At 39.2% G+C, this 25,310-nt stretch overlaps 1 pseudogene; it reads left to right on the forward strand.

Annotated features, from left to right (window-relative positions):
• Window positions 1-19,540: 19,540 nt before the first annotated feature.
• On the forward strand, window positions 19,541-20,215 carry LOC101314420 (annotated as a pseudogene).
• The last annotated feature ends 5,095 nt before the right edge of the window (window positions 20,216-25,310 follow it).

Consider the following 25,310-nt stretch of genomic DNA (forward strand, 5'->3'; position numbering starts at 1 on the left):
CTGCAACCGTAAAATGACTAAAATCACTGGCAGGAACAGGATTTGACTTTGGGGGAGGAGGGGGAATTGAGGTCCAAACATAATATACAGATGCTATCTTTAGGGTCGGATGATAGAATTAAGCTACAATTAAACCAATTTTTAATGATATTTAGCTAATGAAAAAACAAAAGTTAACTACCACAAGTGGTCAAGTTTGTTAAAGTATAGATGTGGAACCCTGATACCTAAATTCAAAATTTGTTGTCGCTGATTTAAGTTTAAATCCTTTATGGTTCTTGACTTCATTCGCTCTCCTCAAATGGTCCCTTGGAAGCTTCGTATAGGATGGGGTAAATGCATTTCAAATCTTAGCATATTTTTTGTGAATGTAATCATGTGGCTGATACTTTGGTGGGATTTGCCTCCATCCTTTAATTTATTCAGGCACAATGTAATAGTGGTTGTTTCAGCTACTAAAGTTTCGTTTTCATTAGTTTTGTATAAGGAAGTGAAATCTAAATTGTAACCCACACACCCACTTTCTATTTTTAACAATCATTTAGAAATTATGATGCTTCAGTGCAAATTTGAGCAAGATAAAAAGCGGATACAGCAGATAAGAGCAGCAAGGAAATTCAAACTGAATGCCCGATATTCGTAACAGCCGATAATGAATTGTTTTTGTCCCGGATGTTAAGCCACTAGTTGTAGAGGCATACTTGTTGACAATTTTTGGTCTCTGATAATGTTTCCTCAACTTGTTTTCAGTTGTGTAATTGAAATCCTTGGTAATTCGCTAATTAGTGCATTCATTGCATCAATATATCTTTTGTTTTGTCGAATTAGCATCTTTCTTTTGCCTGATAACATGCCCCTCTTAGATTTTTTTTCTTAGTGACGAGTCGTAATTTAGTCACGTGTGGATGATTGTTTACCTTTCACGTACAGGCTAAGAGTTCAAGACAGCTTCTCAAATTCGAATGAGCATACGCAATGCATTGTTTTCTTCCTTGACATATACGTGCTCTTTGGTTTCTTCCACATTTTAGTCACATTTGGTGGTTGCTTTTTCTTGTTCTGAAAATTCTGTAATCCTCAGATATATATAACTTCTAACAAAGTGAAATGCATCGCTGCGTCACCTGCGTAGATGCTTCATTTTTTTCAGAAAGTGTTTCTTTTGGTTGCCAATACCTTCCAAGACGATGATTTATTGGCAATAACGTCAGCTCAGAAGAACCAATCTGAGCTCTAAGTTTAAGAAGCATGAAAACTAGGGTGTAACGAATAAGCTCTAATCAATAAAAAGTGCTAAAGAAGAACTTGCTGAATCTCTTGTAAACACGGAAAATCTGCGATAAATTATAGAACAACATGTGTACAAAGAATAATATAATGTTATTGATATGAATACAGGTTACAAATATTTGTGAACTCCCACTAACAGGACAAGCACTTTAGCCAACAAAAAATTTTCGTCGGCCTGTTAGCTTAATTCGTCGGCTAAGATTTCGTCAGGAAAAGGTCGTCTGTGGTGACTTTAGCCGACGAAACTAGAAGAAGTCGTCGGCTATATTCCCAGCGTTTAGCCTACGAAAAACAGTTCGTCGGCTTTTTTCCAAGAATTAAGCCGACGAATATATTAAATGTTTCGTCGGCCGTGTCTGAGACTTTAGCCGACGACACGTGTAACATATTCGTCGGCTTTATAAGGGTTTAGCCGACGAATTAAGGCGTATTTCGTCGGCTATAAGTCAATTCCAGTAAAAAAAAAAACCACGAAATTTCTAAATTATCATTCCAAGCAAGCTGCAAAATACACCAAAACAATTCCATATAATCAACAACAAGCACATAAAACTATATAATTCATCAACTACACAAAATCTAGATCGTCTAAATTAATATCCGCTTCTGGGGGCTGCTGCAGAGGTTGCTGGGGAGGTTGTGGCGGCTGGGGTAACGGTATAGCCGGAGGCATGGGCGGAGCCGGAAGTCCCTGAAGCTGGGCAGTTGTAAACTCCTGCATGTACTGAAACATCTGCTGTTGCTGGGCCTGTTGGATGGCATATATCTCGGCAGCATAGGCTGCCTGCGCGGCATTATAGGCAACCTGAGCAGCATGTTGTTCCCGTAGTCTTTGAACTTCCGACTCTAGCTGAGTCGTCCTAGTGGTCGTGGTTCTGCTGCTGGTCGAGGCTGTCTTTCGATGAAATCCTGGAGTGGTCTTCAGGACCCTCTCGCCCTTCTTTCCTAGACCCCGGCAGTAGAAGTTGTTTGCTCGCGGTGGGAAGGCTGTGCCCATGATCCTCGCCCCAATCGTCGGATCCGAAGTGTCGATCCGGGACATGGTTTCAGACATCTCTTCCTCCTACGTGTCCGGCTATGTCTCCCTCACTATAGCACTCATCACCTCGTCACTAGCCTCCCTCACCTTCGCCTATATAGATAGGAAAAAAATTATTAATTAACATTTTGACATATATATAAGTAAATTTAAAAATTTAAAAATTTAAAAACGTAAGATGACTTACAATATCTCTTGGGCGTCAGGATATGCCTTCTCGTACGTATAGACATACCGGTTGACTTCTGGATGTTCCCTGGCCGCCTCGTCCATGAAGACAGCGAATGGTCTAGAACCGCCATGATGGTTCCTTGTGTTGCGTTGCCGGTTCTGAGCGTTCACCCGGGAAACGGCCTTCAAAGAAAAAAATAAACTATTAGTAAAATATTTAAAAACAGACGTACTTAATGACAAATTAACTAATTAATTTTTTAAATACCTGTTTATGAGGGTCGTTGAATTCTGATGTTAGAAGCCGACGCCACTCGTACTCCCTGTACTGGAACTCAGCAGGGGTACTAGAATGTGCGTTCCCGTGCGTAATCTAGTGGGTCCGCAACTCGTTCATCCACTCTTTGTACCTACAGATACAACAAAAATATTAGAAATATTATTAATATCACATATAATTTTGTTTTTTCATTAACTTCTCAACGTACCTTCCCCCATGCACAATGTCCCCCCAGCTGTCCTTCAGGTGCTCGGGAACCTCAAACCACACCTGCATTTAACCGTTTATTGGTTTAGGTTTTTGAGAAATCAACAATGTAATACATAATATTATTGAGGCATTTTGTAAACTCACCGACATCGCGTTGTGGACCTGTCCTTAACCTCCTGCGGGACCTCGCCCGAGTTTGACCACAACATAGGGACTCTATCCCTAATGAGTGCTCCCACGTGGCCGGAGTACGTCCTCGACTTCCCGCCCGATACTATGTGGCCATCCCCGTCAATATTGATGACGATCCTCGCCACGGTACCCACGATCTTCTCGAGAGCCTTCCCTGTGACGGGGCCTCTCTTCTACTTTTTCGGCTTCGCTCCGACGGTGCCTATCACATGATAAACCAAATTGATTATTAAAATCGGAGACCCTTTATTATTAATTATAAGAAAACAAATCATTCATCACTGATTACCTGAGGTGCTCGCGGCGGACGTGACGGATTCCGTCTCTGTCGCCGATGATGATACCCTCGCGGAAATAAGAGGTGTATCAAAAGGCACGAACCGGTATGCCGCTGATGGAGCCACTGGCGGGGGCAGTGGATAAATCGGCGTCCCTGAGCCATCGACTACAGGTAAGGCCGGTATCATCCGCGGAAGGAACAGATGAGGCGGCGGCATCTATACCCCAGATGACCCACTATCCGAAGAAGTAGGACCCGGAGTGGGCGCCCTGTGTATCTCAGGCATACGGGGTGCAGACACCTCCGTCTGGGTCTGAGGCCACAGCTGCCTCGAGGAACGAGGGACGCTCGCTTGCCTTGATGAAGGGGGCACCTCCGGTTGCCTCTGCACCGTCTCCAGAAGGCTCGTATGTCTGGCTGTCATCTGGCCCTGAAACGACGTTTGAGGGTTGCTAGAGGTTCCCTCAGACGATTCGGACCTTTGGCATTTCGAACTCTTCTTCGATCTAAAATAGCCGCTCATCCTGTTTAAAATATTAATTTGTATCAAGGCTGAGGCATGGGCGGATACACTCATTCAATGTTGCTCGTTAATTCAAGGCTGAGGCAACATTGAAAAAGTAAAAATTCAATCTTATCATTCTCAAATTTAAGGCTCTAGATTATTTTGTCTTTATTCTATAAAAAATATTTTTGAAACCATATTTTTTTCATTATGTTCATGCTTAAATTTAAACACTTAATATAATGTGAAATATATATATTTTTGAAATTATACTTGTTCAAAAATATTAATTCAATTAAATATATATATATTCATCCGGATTTGATATAGGTTTTTCTATTTTGTATTTTGTATCTTATGTTTAAAAATTCATACCCAGCCCACGATGAATGCAGTACCTAGTCATGGAATATAACAAGTGCACAATTCATACCCAGCCCACAAGTTCTTCTAGTCAGGCTTCACGGTGTAAGGAGCTTGAGGCATTTTTTTCATCCCTTCTTTCAACCACAGATGTCTTCTTATTTGCAATTTTTTTTAGATCAATGCGTGCCTTAGGACCGTATTTCGTCTTCCCCTCCAAGTTCAGCACTGTGCCCACCACACTGTCGCAAACATTCTTTTCTATGTGCATCACATCTAGGTAGTGCCTGATCAACAACTTACTCCAGTATGGGAGTTCCCAAAATATGCTCTTATGTGTTCAGAATTTGTACATGTCAGGTCTTTCAGGTATTGCCGCCATAATATTGGGATGATTGCTAAGCTGCCCAAAATTGTACTCATTAAGCACTACTAAAATTTCTTCCCCCGTCCATCTTCTGGGAGGCACACCGATTTCTACGGTCCCATCAAATGCATGTGCATCAAACCGCCATTCATGATCATATGGAAGGAGAGTACAGTGACCCAATTTGCATATCTTGTTGCAATGACTGCTGCTCCCCTCATCGCTAAGGCACTCTGGACAAGTCTTATATCCCCTAATAACGTTGCTCGACAACATCCCACGGGCAGGAAAATCACTGATAGTACCAACAATCATGACATGCATCTGGAACATCTCGTGCATGTACTTTTCATAAGTGGGATGATCAATGTCCCACAAAAACTTAAGCTCTTCAATCAAAGGTCTCAAATACACATCGAGACACTTCCCTGGATAACCGGGGCCCGGAATCAACAAACTCAACATATTGTATTCCTTCTTCATGCACATCCATGCAGGAAGGTTGTACGGTACCAAAATCACCGGCCATACACTGTATTGAAGACTCATGTTGCCAAAAGGGTTGAACCCGTCGGATGAGAGCCCGAGCCTCACATTTCGGACCTCTGACGCAAAATGAGGAAACTCCCTGTCTATATGCTTCCAAGCCTCCCCGTCAGCAGGGTGTATAAGGGTATCTTCGTTATGCAATTCCCTATCAGCGTGTCATCTTATAGCTTCGGCCGTGTGTGAAGACATGTACAACCGCTCCAGCCTATCCCTCAACGGGAAATACCGAAGTACCTTCACAGGTTTCCTATTGCTTGTAGGAGTCAGCTTATGCTTGTCAGTATGACATACCGGACATACGTCAAGGCCACCAAGGTCATTCCCTTCTGGATCTTTACCTCAGAAGAGAACGCAGTCATATCTGCATGCATGGATCTTGATGTAGGAAAGCCCAAGATCTTTCAGGATACATCGGACCTTATGATGAGTGGTAGGAAGACGATGACCGTGGGGCAACATCGAAGCAGTGTACTGTAGATAATCATCAACAGCCTTCACGGTCGATTTTGTCTCAACTTTAATCTTTATTACATCCATCACACTTTCAAGAACGGTCTTCTGACAACCGGGGTACACAGGGGTCTGTTGAAAAGCAAGCAGTTTGTTGTACTTGTCAATACCAGCAGTGTTGACAGCTCTAGGGAAGGGCTGCACCGGGTCAGGCATATACTGTCCTTGAGCGCATACACCGCTCTCATAAGGAAACATGTCGTTGATAAAGGCCGTTGTTGGATCGTTAGATGTACTAGTACTTTCCATCTCAGAAAATTGGTCATGATCATGCGAACCCCCTGATGATGTTTCACCGTGATATAACCAACATGTGTACTTCTCCTAAAACCCGTTACTCTTTAGGTGCTGCCATACTTTGTTAATCGCAAATCGATGCATATCGCTGCGAAACTGACATTTCGTGCACGGGTAATAGAAAATTGTATTCCCGTTAGCATTAGCCAGCGCATATTCCAGAAAACTCATAATTCCTTTACCATGTCTTTTGTCCCATTTTGAAAGCGAAATCCAACTCTTATCTATATCCTGAAAATATAACAAAATATATATGTATAACGCTAGCTAATTATTAATTAAATTTTATTGCCATATATAAAATACTCAATTCATTTATATATATTCTACGTACTACAACTAATTGATAACAAATTAATTAACACACATATATATAGATATACTTAATTAATAATTACATAACAATATTATATATATCAACATCATCACAAAATCATCATCAACAACTTCATACCATCAACACAATATTATAATTAATTAACATATATATATATATATATATATCTACTACTTATGAACATATGTACAATTTCATATATATTATCAAATCATCAACCAAATCGATCAACATATATATATATATATATATCAACATCATCACAAAATCGATCAACTCATAACAATATTATATATCAACATCATCACAAAATCATTATCAACTCATATCATCAACAACTTCATACCATCAACACAATATTAACAACAACTTCATGATCATATATATTATCAAATCATCAACCAAATCGATCAACACATATATATATATACATCCAACATACTCAAAATCTATCAATTCAATCACACTCAAAATCGATCAACTCAAATAAAACTCAAAATCAACATATATACACATGTACGTACCTATATATAGCTTCACAAACTAATTATGGACAGATTTCAACAACACCCAAACTTTTTCTCCTGTTTTTTTTCCCAGATGAGCTGCTGTCCAGATCTGCAAATATAAAGCACTTTAGCCGACGAAATTTTAATTTCGTCGGCTAAAGTTGACTATAGCGAACGAAAATATAAATTAGCCGACAAAAGAAATTTCGTCAGCTAAAGCCGACGAAAAAATGGTTCGTCAGCCTGGGTTTTTTTTTTTCGTTCGGCTAAAACCTTTTTTTTGGTAGTGTCCTCTGATTCTATCTTCGAATATGGATTTGACTCAAAGGTGACAAACACTTGTTCTTGAGACGTAAGGGGTCATGAGAGTTGATCACGCGATGAGTGTTTGTTTGAGTTTGGTGAAGAACTGGCTATTTGGAACCTTGGTAGTTCTTCGAGAGATTTTGAGACTTTTGAGTTTTCGGGAGTGATTTTTCTCTCTTTTGTCAAAAGTCCTCCTCAAATATTTAGAGTGAGTGGACAAAAACATTTAAAACACGTTAGAGTGAGTGGACAAAAATAATTTTACGAATAAAATATTTATGTTTCCCCAAATCAATTTCCAAGGAAAAATCAAATACATGCTGCAAGCGATAAAACTTTTATCTCATAAATATCGAGCCTCTCAGGCTCTATAATATATGTATGTATTTACACATATCCATACTCCCTATATAAATTCATGGGTCTATATAGGGCTACTACGCTTGCGTTCAACGCTCAAGTCACGCCTTAATGCGGTGCTACACTATGCCATTAAGGTGGACAGACGGGTGTATAAATATTTGCCCATACCCCCTATATGAATTAAACACTCATATAGGGCTACTACGCTCGCGTCCAACGGTCACGTCATACCATAACGCGGCTATATGCTACACCATTAAGGTGGACAGACACATATGGCTAGCTAGCTAGCTTTTATATACATACTCTCCTCAATATACATATTTATACTCACCGAAAAATCCCATTTTTCGGTAATTCTCCAAGAGAAAATAAAATCGTCAAAATTAAAATGACGTCAAAATGCTCCACAACATTAATTGTTCATTCATGAACTATAGTATGCATATTATTTAAAACAAAAGTCCACTCACAACTCTAGGCATAAACCCGACGAAATCCAAAGCGCCACTCCAGTGAGGTTTCCTCGAACCCTGGCACAAATATATAATTAATTTTCCAACTAAAAATCCAATATTTAAACAAAATAGGCAAAATTAACCGAGACCCATACTCGCTCATCATTGCCTAACTTCGATTCGGTCCACACCTCAACACTAAAACCAACAGCCTAAACAACACCCTTCCACAGATTATACGACTTTAATCCAACGGCCGAATTCTACTTTATTAATATCCGCCAAAATTACCAAACTTCGGAAATTCACAAACCTATCCAAAACTCATCCAAAAATTCCATAATTCATACCAATAAACTCCCCTTAATATAACACACTTAAAACCATGAAAAAATCCCTTAACAGTGGCGTTGTTGAGGGCAGCAGCAGCCGGAGGCTGACTCCGGTAACCTCCAATGCCTACCAAAATTCAACAGAAGCTTCCTCTCAACCCTCTCTACAACTTTCTTAACTAGCGCAAACACCAATTCCAAGCCTAACTAGGTCAATCGAGCAAAAACATCACAAAAAGCCCTAGAACTTCCACTCACCGGTTCTCCTTACCTAGACCAAGAGAGGTTGAGCCCTTTGGAGGGATTGATGAACGGGAGGAGAGCTTCCAAAAGAGTCAAGCAGCTCCTGTTATGGCGGCCGGAGGAGGGAGCTCCGGCGAGGAAACCACCACAGCAACCAGGGCTTTCGGGGGAGAGAACTCCCTCACGACGGCGCTAGAGGGGCTGCCACTGGTCCAGGGAGGTAGCTGGGTTGAAGGCCGACCGAACGGGACCAGTGCGGTGGGTTGCGGTGGCCGGACGGCGGCCGAAAAGTTTCCGGGTCGGGAGAGCTCGGGAAAGAAGTCGGGAGGGAGAGGAGAAGAGAGAGAGGAGAAATGGTGTTTGGGCCTCACACCAACTCGGTCCAACACCCTTATACCAACCCACTCCAAAAATAAAACACCCCGAAAAATAATACCTTAATAAAAATTACCTTTTACTAGCTAAAATTTACCATTTTTACCGTCGTCAAATTTTTCTCCTACAAATAATTCTCTGAAATAATCGTCCCTCAAAACCCCTCTAGGGACCAATTAAACCATAATTTATTGACGAAAACGGTAAAATTTTTATTAATACCAAGTTAGTAAATAAGGTAAAAATTTAAGGGTCGGGATGTCACAATATTTCCTTAACGGTAATAATTAAATCAATCAGTTTTGATTAATTGATTTAATTATTAATTTTAACATAATTAATTGATTTAATTGATTGATTTAGTTACGACCGATAAGGTATAATCGCTTTGGATTAAATGTCCGACTTCCTTTTTCGATAATCAATTTAATTTAATTGATATCTGATTATCGATCGACATTTAATAATTGATTTTAGTCGGGATTTAAGGTTTTGTTGTCGACCGACCATTTACACGTCGTCACTTGTCATTTTCGACGACTTTTCAACTTTGCCAACTCACGAGCCACGTATGTAATTTGTCGGGCCCACACGTCATTTGAATAATTCAACGATTATTATTATCGTTAAATTTTATGTCAACAAATGCCCCCACTTCAAGGTGCGTCACAGTCATATCGCTGTCACGTGCCGGAGGCGCAACTTGAAGTCCATGCTCTTGTTATGGACGATTTTGGGTTGACTCCTTGAACTCCAATGTGTGTGGGGAATTCTTTAATTTTGCGGGAATTCCCAAATTTGTAGGGATTCTGAAATTTGTAAGGATTCCCTATTTTTGTAGAGATTCCTTAAATTTATAGGACACCCAAATTTTGTAGAGATTCCTTAAATTTGCAAGGATTCCTACGTATTTTATTTGATTCGGTAAAGATTTCTGAGCACCGAATATATATGGAAAGGAACCTTGGATATATTCCTTCCCCGATTTGATTGATCGTTTATAAGATTTTCACAATCAATGATTTTAGACATCAAATAACTTGGCACTGTATGGAAGGTTTTACGACGAAGTTGTTCCGCCTATCGAAGAATTTTCAGCCAAGGGTAAAGGAGGCGAACCGGTCATTCCCAAGAGTTGCAAGTTCTTATTTCTCGCATACCATAAGCTTCGCAAGGATGGTGAAGGACAGAAGGTGAAGATCGCATCATGGATCCAGTACTAGTAAAGAGGCCACCTGCCAAGAGTGTACGGAACAAGAAAGATGCACCTCAAAACACATATAACCCATCTGGCTAAATCCACGAGGTTCAAGCCCAAACTGATGACGACTCCACACCGTTTGATGACTTGGGCGTAGATGACGAAGACATAGAGTCCACTTACTTGGCTGCATTTTACGCGTGCTGGTTGTGTCTATTCGTCTTTCCCATGGACGATACAGGCTTAATCCGACCCAATGTGTTTAAAGTCGCCAGTAAAATGTCCCAAGGTTATCAATTCTGTCTAGCGATACCTGAAGTGTTCGATAGATTACGCAAGTACCAACTCAAAATGAACCCATTGAAGTGCGCTTTTGGTGTGAGTTTAGGCAAGTTCCTTGGATTCATTGTGAAGCATCGTGGCACTGAAGTAGATCAATCGAAGATTAAGGCCATTCAAGAAATGCCTAAGCCAACAAATTTAAAAGAATTAAGAAGCCTCCAAGGAAAACTCGCGTTTATCAGACGGTTCGTCTCAAACCTCGTGGGTCGATGCCAACCTTTTAGTCGACTCATGAAGAAGAATGTGCCTTTCGTGTGGGATGAAGCATGTCACAACGCTTTCGAAAGCATTAAAAAGTACTTGGCTAATCCTCCGGTGTTAGGTGCACCCATTCCTGGGAAATCTCTTATCCTCTACATCGCAGCTCAAGAAAGATCACTTGGAGCACTTCTAGCCTAAGAAAACAAGGAAAAAAGGGAGATGACCTTGTACTATTTAAGTCGAGCTCTCACAGGAGCAGAATTAAATTATTCTCCAATAGAGAAGACATGTCTTGCTTTCATCTTCGCCATCCAAAAGTTGAGGCATTACATGCAAGCTTACACAGTGCATTTAGTGGCACGAGCTGACCCGGTTAAATTTGTCATGTCTACACCAATCTTATCAGGACGAATGGCAAAATGGGCACTGCTCCTTAATCAATATGACATCATCTGTATACCTGCGAAGGCAGTCAAAGGCCAAGCTGTGACTGACTTTCTAGCGGGCCACCCAATTCTTGCAGATTGGGAGATTTCAGACGACTTCCTGGACGAGGAAGTCTTTCTTGCAGAGGTTCTCCCCACTTGGAAGATGTTCTTCGATGGATCTTCAAGAGTAGATAGAGCAGGGGCTGACGTTGTCTTCGTCACCCCACAAAAGCAAATATTGTCATATGCCTTCACTCTCGGTGAATTGTGTTCCAACAATGTTGCGGAATACCAAGCTCTCATCATGGGGTTGCAAACAGCGTTAGAAATAAAAATTGCAAATCTAGAAGTGTATGGAGATTCAAAGTTAGTAATTGATCAACTGCTAACTAACTATGAAGTGTAGGTAGGGCCTGACGGGCGTGTCCCCAGATAAACTTTGCCAATTCTAAGGTACTGTACCCTTACTCGACGATTGCATTGGATAAAACTATATATTATATCCACGACGATTGCTTAAATTGTGAGACATTTTCTTAGATTGGGAAAGTAGTATGTAACATAATTAGTGTGAGGGTCAAACTTTAAACTAATTTGTAATATAAGCATGAAAGTAGTAATTGTATCAACCAAATATTGAAAAGTGAGAAGGTTCATTTGAACCCTCTCACTCTCATGTGGCTACACCACTAATAGTAGCAAGGGATTTTCATATGCAGATTATATATAATCTTAAGCAGATCATTTGCCATTGTTTTCTGTACTAGCTAGAAGGCTGATCCTATTGATTTTAGATCTAAATATCTAATGCTGAGGTCTGATTTTATTTACTATTTGAGGGCGTGATGGGATTCCTATCGTTAACATGCTTACTAATGCTCAGATATCTAAACCAATGCTCCTTAAGCCGCTCCAAAATCCACTCGCCAGGCCTCCCTGGGGGTTTAGGATCGGATAATGCTCCTCAGTCCCATTGAATGCTTCTGTATCCTGCCACCACAGGTGATCACGTTCAAGCCATCTACTTGATTAAATTTTGTCGACGAGACGACTAGAATTGACGTCCATCAAGCATAACGGGCAAGCCTTGTATCCTTTAGTAGTTTGACCAGACAACATCCCGTAAACAGGAAAATCACTGATGGTCTAAATAACCGCAGGTTTGTCTGTCATACCATATGGTATGACATACCTATTGCACATTAGTTGCTTCTTCAATCAATGATAGCCACACATTTTATGAGACATGCTATACTACATGGTATTCTAGAATTTTCTAATAACTGTTATTTTCATCAAGAATGAAGTCTAACTATGCCTGTCAAAATTACAGAGTCCATATTCCCATAACTCCTACAACTCGTCGATTAATAGTCTCATGTACACTTCAAACACTTTCCAGGAGAATACGGCATTGGATTTAACAGAGTAAGAAAATTGTATCCTTTCTTCATACACATGTGGGGAGGCAGGTTGTACAGAAATATTATCACATGTCAAATAAGACGAATTCATATTTTTGTAGGATTGAACCCGTTTGTTGCAAATCCGAGTCTGACATTTTGACAATCTTCAACAAATTCTGGAATCGAACAGTCAAAGTGTTTCTAGGCCTCCCCGTCTGCGGGGTGGGTGTCACACCCCAATTTTCGAAGGATAAATTTTCAAAAATTTGGGCATGATATAACTTAAAAATCTTAATATCCCAAACCTGTTTAACAATTACTGAAATGTAAATGTAAATAAACTCAACAACCGAGTTAAACATTACATCTCCATAATTACATCAACTTCAAAAGTCTAGTAATAATAAAGTCGCTCATATGAGCTTAAAAACAAACTGTCATAAAAAGAAATAAAATAAAATTCATAGAAACTAAAATCCTACACTACGCCTCCGCCTCAAACCTGCTGATCATCACCTGCAGGTCTAACCCCTACACCATGAATTGGTGCACCGGGTTGTAAAACAACAAACCCGGTTAGCTAAAAAGCCCGTATGAGTAACTCCCAAAAATATCTCAACCTAACATCATCCAAAATGAAACCGGAAATTCCTGCTTAGCACTTAGTTCAGGAATTACCTCAACAAATAAATTCAAAGAGAGAAATTGAGAAAACATAACAATTCACTAAACAATCAATCATAAGAGAATCCTGCAAATAATGATAGTTCAGGAATTCCACTCAAAATTTACACAAATAAGAATTGAAGAATCTCCTGCATTAAGCATAGTTCAGGAGATACTCAAACAAGTTAAATGACAACAATTAAGAACAAAGTTAAAACCACATTTTTAACACTTTCACAATAACATGTACCCATGAGTCACAGATATTAATAAATACCTCTCATGACCTACAACAACAATTTGTGCACCCATGGGTCCCAGATACCATAAGGTATCTCCCATGACCTACACCGACAGACGGACTAAAGCTCTATTCCTAACCGTAACCAATCACCCGGCCAAAGGCTTGGAACCCAGTTTGACTGTCCAATATCACATCACAAAATAATAATAGCGTCATAACTGTAACCAATCACCTGACTAAAGGCTTGGAACCCAGTTTGACTATCTACTTGTTTTATCTCACCTATGAGCCGTTGACGATCAAGCTCATTTATTTTTAAAAACAAACAATAGCATATTCTTTAATTCAATATCATCAACAACACAAAAAGCACATCATAAAAAATTTTATATCCTTACACATGGATATATTTATATGCACAAGACATGGTTATTCCCACAAGAATAACTTATCAACAACCAAAAATACTATAATTTTATGAACCTTAAAAATAATTATATAATAAGAAAACTTGTTTTATCTTACCTATGAGCCGTTGGCGATCAAGCTCATATATTTTTTTAAAAACAACCAAAAGAAATAAAATATTTTAAATTTAAATCATCATCACTATCAACATCATAATAATCATTAACAACACAATAATTATCACCATCATCCTCCTCATCATTCAAATCACCATCATAATTAATATCAAAACCATCATCAACATCATAATAAACATTATCAACACACAATAATTATCATAATCATTTTATCAATATTTGGTTCCAAATGAACCTTGGTGAGATGTTACTCACCTATTAAGCCCGCTGCAATTTCCACAACAACAAGAGCAAGCCAAAACACCACCTCACAATTCACCTAAAAACACACAATTAAAACCCTAGTAACTAAAATACCATAGGTTTTCACAATACCCTCAACTAACCCTTAGATCAAGAGAGGACAACTTTCCAAAGTCGTCGAACTTAGAGACCCAAAATGGCTGCCTCTAATCCTCAAATCCTAACTCAAACCTCAACCAAGCCTACACAAATAAACCTAAGTCCTAACATACAAACCTTACACCAAACCTAGAATTTCCACATCTCAACAAACTCACAATAGCAAGAGCTAGCTAACCACTGAAACCTAGAGCTAGGAACCCTGCTAGACGCGCCGCCACAGGCGGCGGCGAGTGGGCCCCACGCGCCACTCCAAAACTTTAGAATTTTGGCAAACTCAAAACATGAAACTTGTAGATTGAAGCATGGAGAGCAACTTTAATACTGAGCTTTTAAACAATTTTGGCCAGAAACTGTCCGAAACTGCCCCGCAACTTCCACCACGAAAACAACCTTAAATCTGCAAATCCGGGCTCAACAACTCATAAACATGCTTCAATCTATGCCTAGCCACTACTAGAAGGATGAGAGGAACCAGACTCACCTAAGTTAGCCTCTCGTCGCCGCCGAAATCGCCGGTTTTCCGGCGAGACAGCAGCAGCTCCGCTGCTCCGTGGCGGCTCCTAGGCGGCGAGACGGCAAGCAAGACTGCCCCAGAAATGGAGAGGGCGTCCGTACGAGTCCAACGGAACCGGCGGCGTCCAATTTGGTGGCCGGATGAGGGAGAACTCAACCGGAGAAGAAAGGGAGTGTGGGAGGGTCGGGAGAGAAGAGAGAGAACCCAGAACTGGCTGCTGCAATTATAGGGTTCCTAAAAATATCTCCCACACATTTTTCTACTTATATACTTTCCAAACCCGAGAACTAAACTTCCTCTGACCATATCTTTCTCATACGAAGTCCGTTTTACGCGTGCCACGTGTCTACGAACTCGTATCATCGTGCTCTACAACTTTCGTGAAGGAAGTTTTTGAAGATAACTTACGAAAAAAGAAGTCAACTTTTGGCCTCTTAAAAGTCAGCTAAAAAGTCAACCGAATAAAAATAAAAGAAACTAACATCTAAAAATTCCGGGGTATTACAGTGGGTAAGATTATTTGAATCTACCGGAGTTTTTGCCTTGTGCCTGTCATCGTGTCATCTCATATGCTTGGTAGTGCATGAAGAAACACTACCAGGACAAGCACTTTAGCTGACGAAAAAGGTTCGTCGGCCTGTTAGCTTAATTCATCGGCTAAGATTTCATCGGGAAAAAGTAGTCGGCGATGACTTTAGCCGATGAAAAAAGAAGACGTCGTCTGCTATAATCCCACAGTTTAGCCGACGAAAAACATGTCGTCGGTTTTTTTCCAAGACTCTATTCGTTGGCTAAAGTGTGTAATAAAAATTAAAAAATAACTATAGCCGACGAAATATAGTCTGTTTCGTCGGCTAAACCTTATAAAAAATTAAAAAATAACTATAGCCGACAAAAGTATTTAAATATCATTGGCTAGAATATTTAAATATCGTCGGCTAAAGTTGCTGGTTTTTGAATAAAAAAAAAAACTGCAGAAACTTTCGGCCACCTCCAATCACCACCAAAATTTGACAGAATCTTCCTCTCAACATTTTGAACAACTTTCTAGAAGAAATCGAAGCCCAATTCTAAGCCTAAACAGGTCAATTGAATCAAAATATAAAAATCCCCTATTTTAAACCCTAAAAACTTCAAATCTTCGATTCTCCTCACACACACCGAATCGAGCTACCAAATTCTAGGGGAATGTAGTACTAATCAAACTCAACTTATCCATATATAGAACTCACCAAATGGTGACCTGAGGAAGGAGAAATTCGATCGACACCGAATCTGAACCGGCAGAGTTTTGGAGCTCGATTTATCCCTCACGGCGGCGCCACTCGATGCTCCACCTGTCCAGCAATGAAGTAGAGACGACGGCGAAGCTTTTGGGACAAGTGTGGCGGTCTCCGGTGGCTTGACGGCGGAGCTAGGCCGAGAAGAACTTTTTCTGATTTTCTGACTTCTTACCATCCACCTCCGGTAAAACTCCTATATAAAGAACTTTACCCGACAAAACTCTTTTGAAAATTTTGGTTGACCGCTAAAAAATTTTGGTTGAAAATTTTGAAAATTTTGAAATTTTTTGATAATAGCCGACGACTTTTCATATATTTTCGTCGGCTAAAGTCTTTTGAAAATTTTCGTCCAAATTTGGTTTACTGCAAAAAAATTTTTGACCTTAGCCGACGACTTTTTTAATATCTCGTCGGCTAAAGTCTAAATTCACGAAAACACTCATATCTCCCTCTATATTACGTAGTTTGGTCAAACCTTCCACACGAAAAACTTTCACGTAGATGAGACGCAACCGCCTATATAAAAATTTTGAAACATTTACCTTCCGACGATAGGGCTCCCCATAGGGAATAATAACGGTAAATAGGGTTGACCGCTAGTATCGGCACCGAGACGTTACCCGATTTACGTGATTTTTGAACCATAGCCGTATTTCACCATTCTAAACACATCTTATTTCACGAGATTTTTGATAATTTTGCTTCCTATGTAGAGTTGGTTCACAAAGTTGTATAACCTACTAAATAAGTTATACAACATTAGTAGACACGTTGTGATTCCGATGACTAAAATTCACAAACTAAAATTTGACCGTCAGATATGATCATTATGACGAAAGATGTCTATGCTAAAAAATTCAACTGGATCCGACAACGTTAAGGGCTCGATCGAAACAGTCAACCATAATCCATCGTCACTTATCACACGAACACGCTCATATCTCCCTCTATATTACATAGTTTGGTCAAACCTTCCACATGAAAAACTATCACGTAGATGAGACGCAACTGTCCATATAAAAATTTTGAGACATTTACCTTCCAAAGATAGGGCTCCCCATAGGGAATAATAACGGTAAATAGGGTTGACCGCTACTATCGGCACCGAGACGTTACCCGGTTTACGTGATTTTTGAACCATAGCCGTATTTCACCATTCTGAACACATCTTATTTCACAAGATTTTTGATAATTTTGCTTCCTATGTAGAGTTAACCTACTAAACAAGTTATACAACATTAGTAGACACGTTGTGATTCCGATGACTAAAATTCACAAACCAAAATTCGACCATCAAATATGATCATTATGACGAAAGATGTCTATGGTAAAAAATTCAATTGGATTTGACAACGTTAAGGGCTTGATCGAAATGGAAAACTCTAATCGGAAATAAGAAAACTGCCTTTTGAAGCCCTAAATGGACTCGGATGGCCAAAAAGGCCCATATTTCATGGCAAAGAAATGAGTTTGACTCGTAGGGCCGTTACGCTTCTGGAAAGGTATCACAATAGTCAATCGGAGACCGAAAGCCAAATCTACAGCATACCGGATTTCGACTGTTCTACATCAGAGACGTTACCCGATTTACGTGTTTTTTGAACCATAGCCGTATTTCACCGTTCTGAACACATCTTATTTCACGAGATTTTTGTTAATTTTGCTTCTATGTAGAGTTGGTTCACAAAGTTGTGTATTTGTTTAAAACCTACTAAGCAAATTATACAACATTTTATTGTTTTTCTTTTAGCCGACGACTTTTTTCGATAATAGCCGACGAGTAAAAACTTTGGCCGACGAAGAAAAACTTTGGCTGACGAAAAAAAAATTTCGTCGGCTAAAGTATAGTATAACAGACGAAAAAATTTCTTCAGCCAACGAAAATTTAAATTAGCCGATGAAGGAAAATTTCGTCGGCTAACGTGGACTTTAGCCGACGAAAAAATAATTCGTCGATCTGGTTTTTTTATTTTCGTCGGCTAAAGCCTTTATTCTGGTAGTGAAATGTAGAGACACTGCAATTGAGGACCCAACGGGAAATAACGAAGCATCTTCTTAGGAATAGGTTATTTATGCTTCGATGAAGAGCAATCTTCCCACCTTGTCTCATGGCAGTGTGAACATTCTTGCAAGTCCAGCGTCGATTTTCAATGGTACCTCTTTTGGCCTAAATCTGACAGGGATCACAAATATGAGTCTTGTAGATCTTATCGTTCCTATTTCAGAAAGGTATTAATTATGAGTTCAAAATTGATGTTCTGGCCAAAAGTTACACCAAATCAGATTTAACAGATTTTGCGCGAGTAATCCGAAAAGTTCAAAATAACATTTTTCTTAAATATTCCAATGGCTAGCAATCTCCTTATACGAGAATTACCGATCTTTTTTTTTTTTTTTTTTTTGTTTAGAGTATCAACGACGGTATCCTCAAAGGCTTTCCAAGCACAGAGACTAATCCGCGCCGAGAGATTATGTCAGAACGCTTCCTTCCCTCTGGCCACCAAGAATAAATTGGGATTTAACTCCAATTAGCGTCGGCTGCGATTTGAACCTGAGTATGGGGGTTCCACACCTAGGCTCTTACCAACTCGACCACATGTGGTGGTTAAATTTCCGATCTTTAAATCATTCTTTTTGATTATTTGCCGCTTTCTTACTTTTATTTTTTTTTCTGTTTAAATTTGAGTTGTTTTCATCCTACATCATTTTTTAAATTTTTTTAAATTTTTATTTTTTACATTTCTCAAGTTTAACATTAGTTTCACAACAATGTCTCACAACTTTCTGTATTCGACCACATCCCCATACAAAATCAACGCTAACAGAGAAGGCATATGCCCTACACAAGCAATCAAGCATCTACTCAATTTCAATTATTATTTTCATTACTTGGATGAGGCCGCGAGGGTACGTATATATGTATATCAAGTAATATTCTGCTTGCTACTTTTCACAGGCAGGTGTAGCCAAGAGGCTTGTGAGCCAAATTTTGTCACCTGTAACAGCCTCATTATTGTCCTACATCATTTTCACAACCAATACGTATATACCTATTTCTTTTAGATCTTAATTTGGATCACCATGAGATATATACTCTTACTGCAACCCAATCTTACGAACAACAATGACAAAGTCTTTTCTATTTTCAAAAGATATGTCGATGAGGAGAGGAATTCAGCAGAAACATCAATCATAGAGGGGAGCTAGTATCCAAAAAAAAAAAACAATGTACACTACGTACAATACTTTGTACGTACGTGTAACTCCTTTTCCTATAAAAACAAGGTTACCGTAGGGTACCTCCCTACGAACAAGAGTACGGAAAGGCGATGACAAATGACACTATTCTCAAGCTTCAGAGGACGACGCCGTATTACCAAAGAAACCGAGCGCATGTGTGTAGTTTTTATACTCGTTGCCAGTGCACCAGAGGTGCTGTGTGTCCTTACCGCCATGAGAAGCCTATAACTGGGGAGTTGGCAAACCGGAATATCTAGGACCGGTTCCATGGGGTCAATGATCCGGTGGCTTTGAAGCTGCTTAGAAAGGCTGGAGAGATGGGGTCCTTGGAGCCTCCTGAGGACGAGAGTATTAGAACTTTATATGTGGGGGGTGTGGTTGATGGGAGAGTTTCGGAGTAGGACTTGAGAGATTGCTTCTGGGTTCATGGCGACATAGAATCGATTAAGATAGTTGGACAAAGAGGATGTGCTTTTGTGACATATACAACAAGAGATGGTGCGGAGAAGGCTGCGGATGAGCTTTGTAAGAAGCTGGTGGTGAAGGGTTTGAGATTGAAGTTGGCATGGGGTAGACCTCAGGAGCCGCGAGTGCAGGATGAGGGAGTTAGTAGACAGCCGGAGGCCACTTATGGTGGGTGGTTTCCTCAACAAGACCAATCTGCCGCACAGCAATACTACCATATGCCACCACCACCTTCACGAGGGGGGACAGCATTGTATCCATCAATGGATCATCAAAGAATGGGTGCCCTTGTTGAGTAGGTTTGTCAATTTATCTTGGGAATTAAAGAGATGCTTTTCTTGGATTGTTGGATTCATTGAAGAATGTTTGCCATTGTGATGATAGTACATGCAATAGTAGGTGTAAGTGTAAATAGTATTCTTCTAGAGTTCAATAATTTTTTTTTTCTTATTCAGAATAAAAGTAGGTGTAAGTGTGTGACAAATATACAAGTTTTGGAAGGCCTGGTTTATAGTTTTCTTGCCAGCCATATCTACATCAATTCAGGGTTTTTGAATATTCTTCCAGATTTCAATAATTTCGTTTAGACTATATATACATGTAGTTTAGACTATTAGCGAGAAACCAATTCGAAACTGAACTCAATGCCATCTATTATTCATCAGTACTTAATTACCTAGCTAGCTATCAGAGAATCATCATCATGACTTCCTTCTATGTTCAAGCTCTGCTTAGACATCTTGTCTGTCTTGTTTTTCAATAGTGTTTGCTGGTATCCAAGTTCTATTATGTTCATGAATTTCTGTGCTATAAAGTTGGTTTGCTACGTGATATACAGGCAAAGGCACTGAAAATGGCTTTGTAATCAGAGGACATGCCGGTGAATGTCTATATGGGAATGCGGTACTGGTTCCCGTCCACCGAGGAAGCAGTTCTTGAAGTGACTGTTCTAAGTCTTGTTGAAATAATGTGTAATATAGTTGACTGGTTGGTCCTGTCATTGTGAAGGACATGAGAAATTGCTACAATAGAGGGCAGAATAACTGAATGATTCAAATAATTGATTTAATAACCAGGCTTGTTGTCCTGCCTCTACATGCATATATCCTCAATTCTCTATCTCTAGTTTCTCTACAATTGGATCAAGAGTTCGGGTGCTTCAGAAGATTTTCAGGTCAAGTGGTCTGAACGTGAGTGCATACATCTTGCAAGCATGATCCATATTTATCAGGTTACCTGTTTCAGTTATAGACTCATACATGCATATCAACGGTGAAGGTTATATTAACGCAATGGCTAACTTGATCTCAAACGAAGTAGATAGATTTTTCTGAGCCTGCGCATAGTGTGTTTGATTAATTCATGGACTAATCTTGAAATGATATTTTGATGCATTTGAATCTTCCTGTTTGGTCTGATAAATATATGTAATTGCCAATCTGTTGGAGTGATAACTCAATGAACTTGACGTATATATTGTATATATGCACATTAGGTCATGATATTCTTCAGTGCCACGGGGTACCACTCAGTTATGTGAAGGACAAAGATCAAATGGAGGAGTGCATCTTCTTAATAATGAAAGAGTTCAAAGCTAGCTAGAGGAATCAACAATGAATACACACTCTTGCCTACCAGAACAAACTTTGGTTGTTGCATGTTTAGTTCTGGTGGCTTTGACTTTTATATAAAAGGTTTGATATGATCGAAATGTTTTTATTTCGACATTTTTAACATTGTTTGACATAATACTTAATCTTCCTTGCGAGAACGAAGTAAAAAGGTTTCTGAAATGTTTTTACTTCGATCTTTTTAACGTTGTTCGACATAATACTTAATCTTTCTTGTTATAAAGGCTAATACTGTAGAAATACACGCACACAGTAGAATTGTGTGTTTAGTTGGTACGTTAATCTTATATCTAGAACCTTTATGTCATGTTTGCCTGTAAATCACCAACTTAATTATTTAGATGGAAAGCTGGCCGGAAGCACATCTGCTGTGCCCAAAAACGTTGTGCCCACTATGTGCCACGACTAGTACCGCGACACATGTCCTCTCACTTGACAAAGATATAACGCTGTTAACACATATTTTTTGTAATTTATAACTAAATTGATAAATCAATATTTGTAAGTACTGGGTTTTTTTTAGTTGCGACTCCTGGTTTTTCTCGATAACAACTTCGGATCATGATCTTCATAAAAAGGAAAACTGATCGTTTTCTTCATATATAAGAAAAACTTTGAGGCTTCAATCATCGTTTATCAAGAAATCCTTATGGCTGATTAGTAAGATTGATGAAAGAAAATTGCAATGAGGTGGCTCAAAACACAAAAGGCATACGAGATATTTGAAAGAGTGGTGGATTGGAGTATTTGAGCGGAGCAGACGGTGGTGGGCGGTGGAGGTTTCCGGCATGGAAAATCAAACCCAAACAATCCAAACAAGATTTGATCACCTCAATCATTCCTCCCCATGAATCAACCCCTATCAGACTTTCAGCAGCTATAGGGAAAGGAAGAAAGAATTAAGGGAAGGGAATAGATGATGGTTTTGTTTTCTGGGTTTGTTTGATTGTAGATCTGGGAAACAGAAGATGAAACGATTTGTTCAATAAAAAAAAATTTACTTAGTCAAATTTAAATTTTTAATTACAAAATAATAAAAAATAAATAAGATTTAACTAATAGTGTCGCAGCAGTATTCGTTGGCACATAATGGGTACGAGGGTTTTTGGGTCACAGCAGATGTGCTTCCAAGCTGGCCAGATTACAAAATTAAATTTACATTGTTTAGGTCTTTAAAGATTAATATTCGATTAAAAAGATAAACACGTACTCTCATTATGAGCATGCACTGGCTGTTTCAACGTGCTTCCAGCTTCACAAATTCGAATAATCATAAGCAATGCATTGTTTTCTTCCTTCACATGTACATGCTCTTTGGTTTCGTCCACATTTTAGTCAAAATTAGTGTTTTTTTTTTTTTTTTTTTTTACTGAAAATACTGTAATCCTCCAAAGTACCTAATAATGAACAAGAACAATATGGTACCAATATAGAATTACAAAGTACAAATATGTTAATGATAAAGAATACATAGTCGTATTCTAACTACATCCTGATGGCATAAGGCCAAGGTACACATATGAAATATTCTAGAACAATGCGGAATATCCTAGAACACTCTCTCTTGTGCCGCGCGCTTGGTGCTGATATATTGCCTCGTCAAGTAACAAAAATCTTATGGGAGAAAAAACTAAACCTTAATCGTAGGAGGAAAAAAAATATAACGCACACTTCACATTTGATAATGACATGTATGTGCTACACTCTTCCTGAAGTTCGCACCTCCCCCTGATCTTTGCATCAATCATAGGGCTCTTCTTGATTTATACTAATCACGGAAGTTTCGATAACTTAGCATTTCAATGCTCTTAAATCATGTCTTGAAATGTGGCATTGGGTAATGATTAACTAGATCATGCCATATTGTCCTTAAACATGATCTCTTACGCTTAGATCTTGAGGAGAAGACCGCTTATGAACTCAAAACGTAAGTTCATGTTGGAAATCAGATTTCCGCGCAGCATGACCTTCGAGTACTAAAACAGTCGTAACTTCCTCTAAGAAATACGTATGAATGAACCGTAAACTGTTTTGGAAACTAGACTCATTTATCTTTCAAACCGTATATTACAAATATTCTGGATCGTCAAGAGTTGTTCACGAAGTCCCGTAAAGTTGATAAAGTTGATTGTTTTGGCAAAATCAGATTCTCTGACAGATCCGTCCTACTTTACGAAAATAGCCATAACTCACTCAATATGATAGGTCTGATCAAATAGTTGGTGTCCCTGAAAAATAGACACATAGACCTTTCAAATAGTACCAATTTCACAGTTTTCCAGTGAGTGAGCATTCATGTAGGTCTCGTGGAAGTTGACCTACGAAACTTGGCAGATTCTGATTTCGCTTCTGATGTGTCTTTCTTATGTAGGGATAGAATAAGCCTCAACCTTTCATACTATTGAGTATTGAGAAAGGAGTTACTGCCATTATATTGGTGTTGCGTGGGCGCATCCGGCCACTATCTAAGAGGGAGCAAAGCTGCTCAACCGCTAGGAAAAGAGTAAAAGACTATAAAGGAGAACTTGGCCTTTCAGGTTTATAGTGAATAAGATGTCAAGTATTTCTTATTGTGTTGAGTACATTGATGCGTCTTTATTGTACTTAGATGAGAACTTCATCTCTTAACACATATTTGTCATCATTTTTTAGACAAAACAACCGATCTCTCTTTAGAGTAAAGACTTAATTTGATTAATCATGGGATATATGTAGGCCTCACTTTCGTTAGAGCGCCTAAGCCGATTGATGGAAAATTATCAACAATATAGTCATCGAGTGCCTTTTTGAGACCGTGTCTTCCCAATATATTTTTCATTCTTAACTTCGGATGTTCGATACATATTGGCATCTCTTAGTCAATCAAAAGTCCACGTAAATCCGGAATCAACACGCAAGGGCATAATTCATAATATCCCTTCCAAATCAAGTAGTTACTTAGTGTGTGTTTCAAACTTCCTTTTGCAAATGCGTGCTCCTATGTCCTGGTGCCACTTGATTTTGATGAATGAAGTATGTTTAAGACTTTCATGTATATCTTTGATCCCAAAGGGATGTTATTATGACCACATTCATAGGCTGCATGTTCAATTATTCAGAAACTACCAAACTTACAAAGTAGTGGAGTTCAATGACATCAATTACGAGAGTATATATATCTCATCGTAGTCGATCCCAGTGCGTGTTAGTGAGAGACCTTGCGCCATAAGGTGAGTCTAAGCTCTTGTTCACACTACGCTATCTAATAAAGACATAGTTGATAGGGTTTAGCTTGTGGTGTTGGCATCACCTGCCCAAAGACTTATCTCTTTGTTATGCTGGATCGCATCCTTCCATTAGGCCAATCAACTAAATTGATATCCATCAACGAATGGTGGTTTGATAGTAGACTCTTTATCCCATGTCCTCATGTACAGTAGTGTAATACTTGTAGGGATCTCTATATGAATTAGATTTGACATTGAGGCGTCCCCCAACGATAATCACAATTAAGACTTCATGAGACGGATTTGAGTATCACTGATCAATAGATCAGGTTGTGTCAACCTCACTTTCTTCCTAGTGTGAGAAAAAATCGAACCTAAGGGCCTCCCTCCTTTTGGGGAGCCACATGGCCTTGTGACACCATGTTGCCACATTATTATGGCGTCACCATATGACCATCCATGATGATGGTGTCAAGACCAACTCTTTTTGGTCGCGTCATGTCCTCTTGATAGGACATCAATCCTTGCAAACATATTTGTAGCATGTGATCTCATCA

This window comes from Fragaria vesca, linkage group LG7, assembly GCF_000184155.1.
Source record: "Fragaria vesca subsp. vesca linkage group LG7, FraVesHawaii_1.0, whole genome shotgun sequence".
Lineage (NCBI taxonomy): Eukaryota > Viridiplantae > Streptophyta > Magnoliopsida > Rosales > Rosaceae > Fragaria > Fragaria vesca.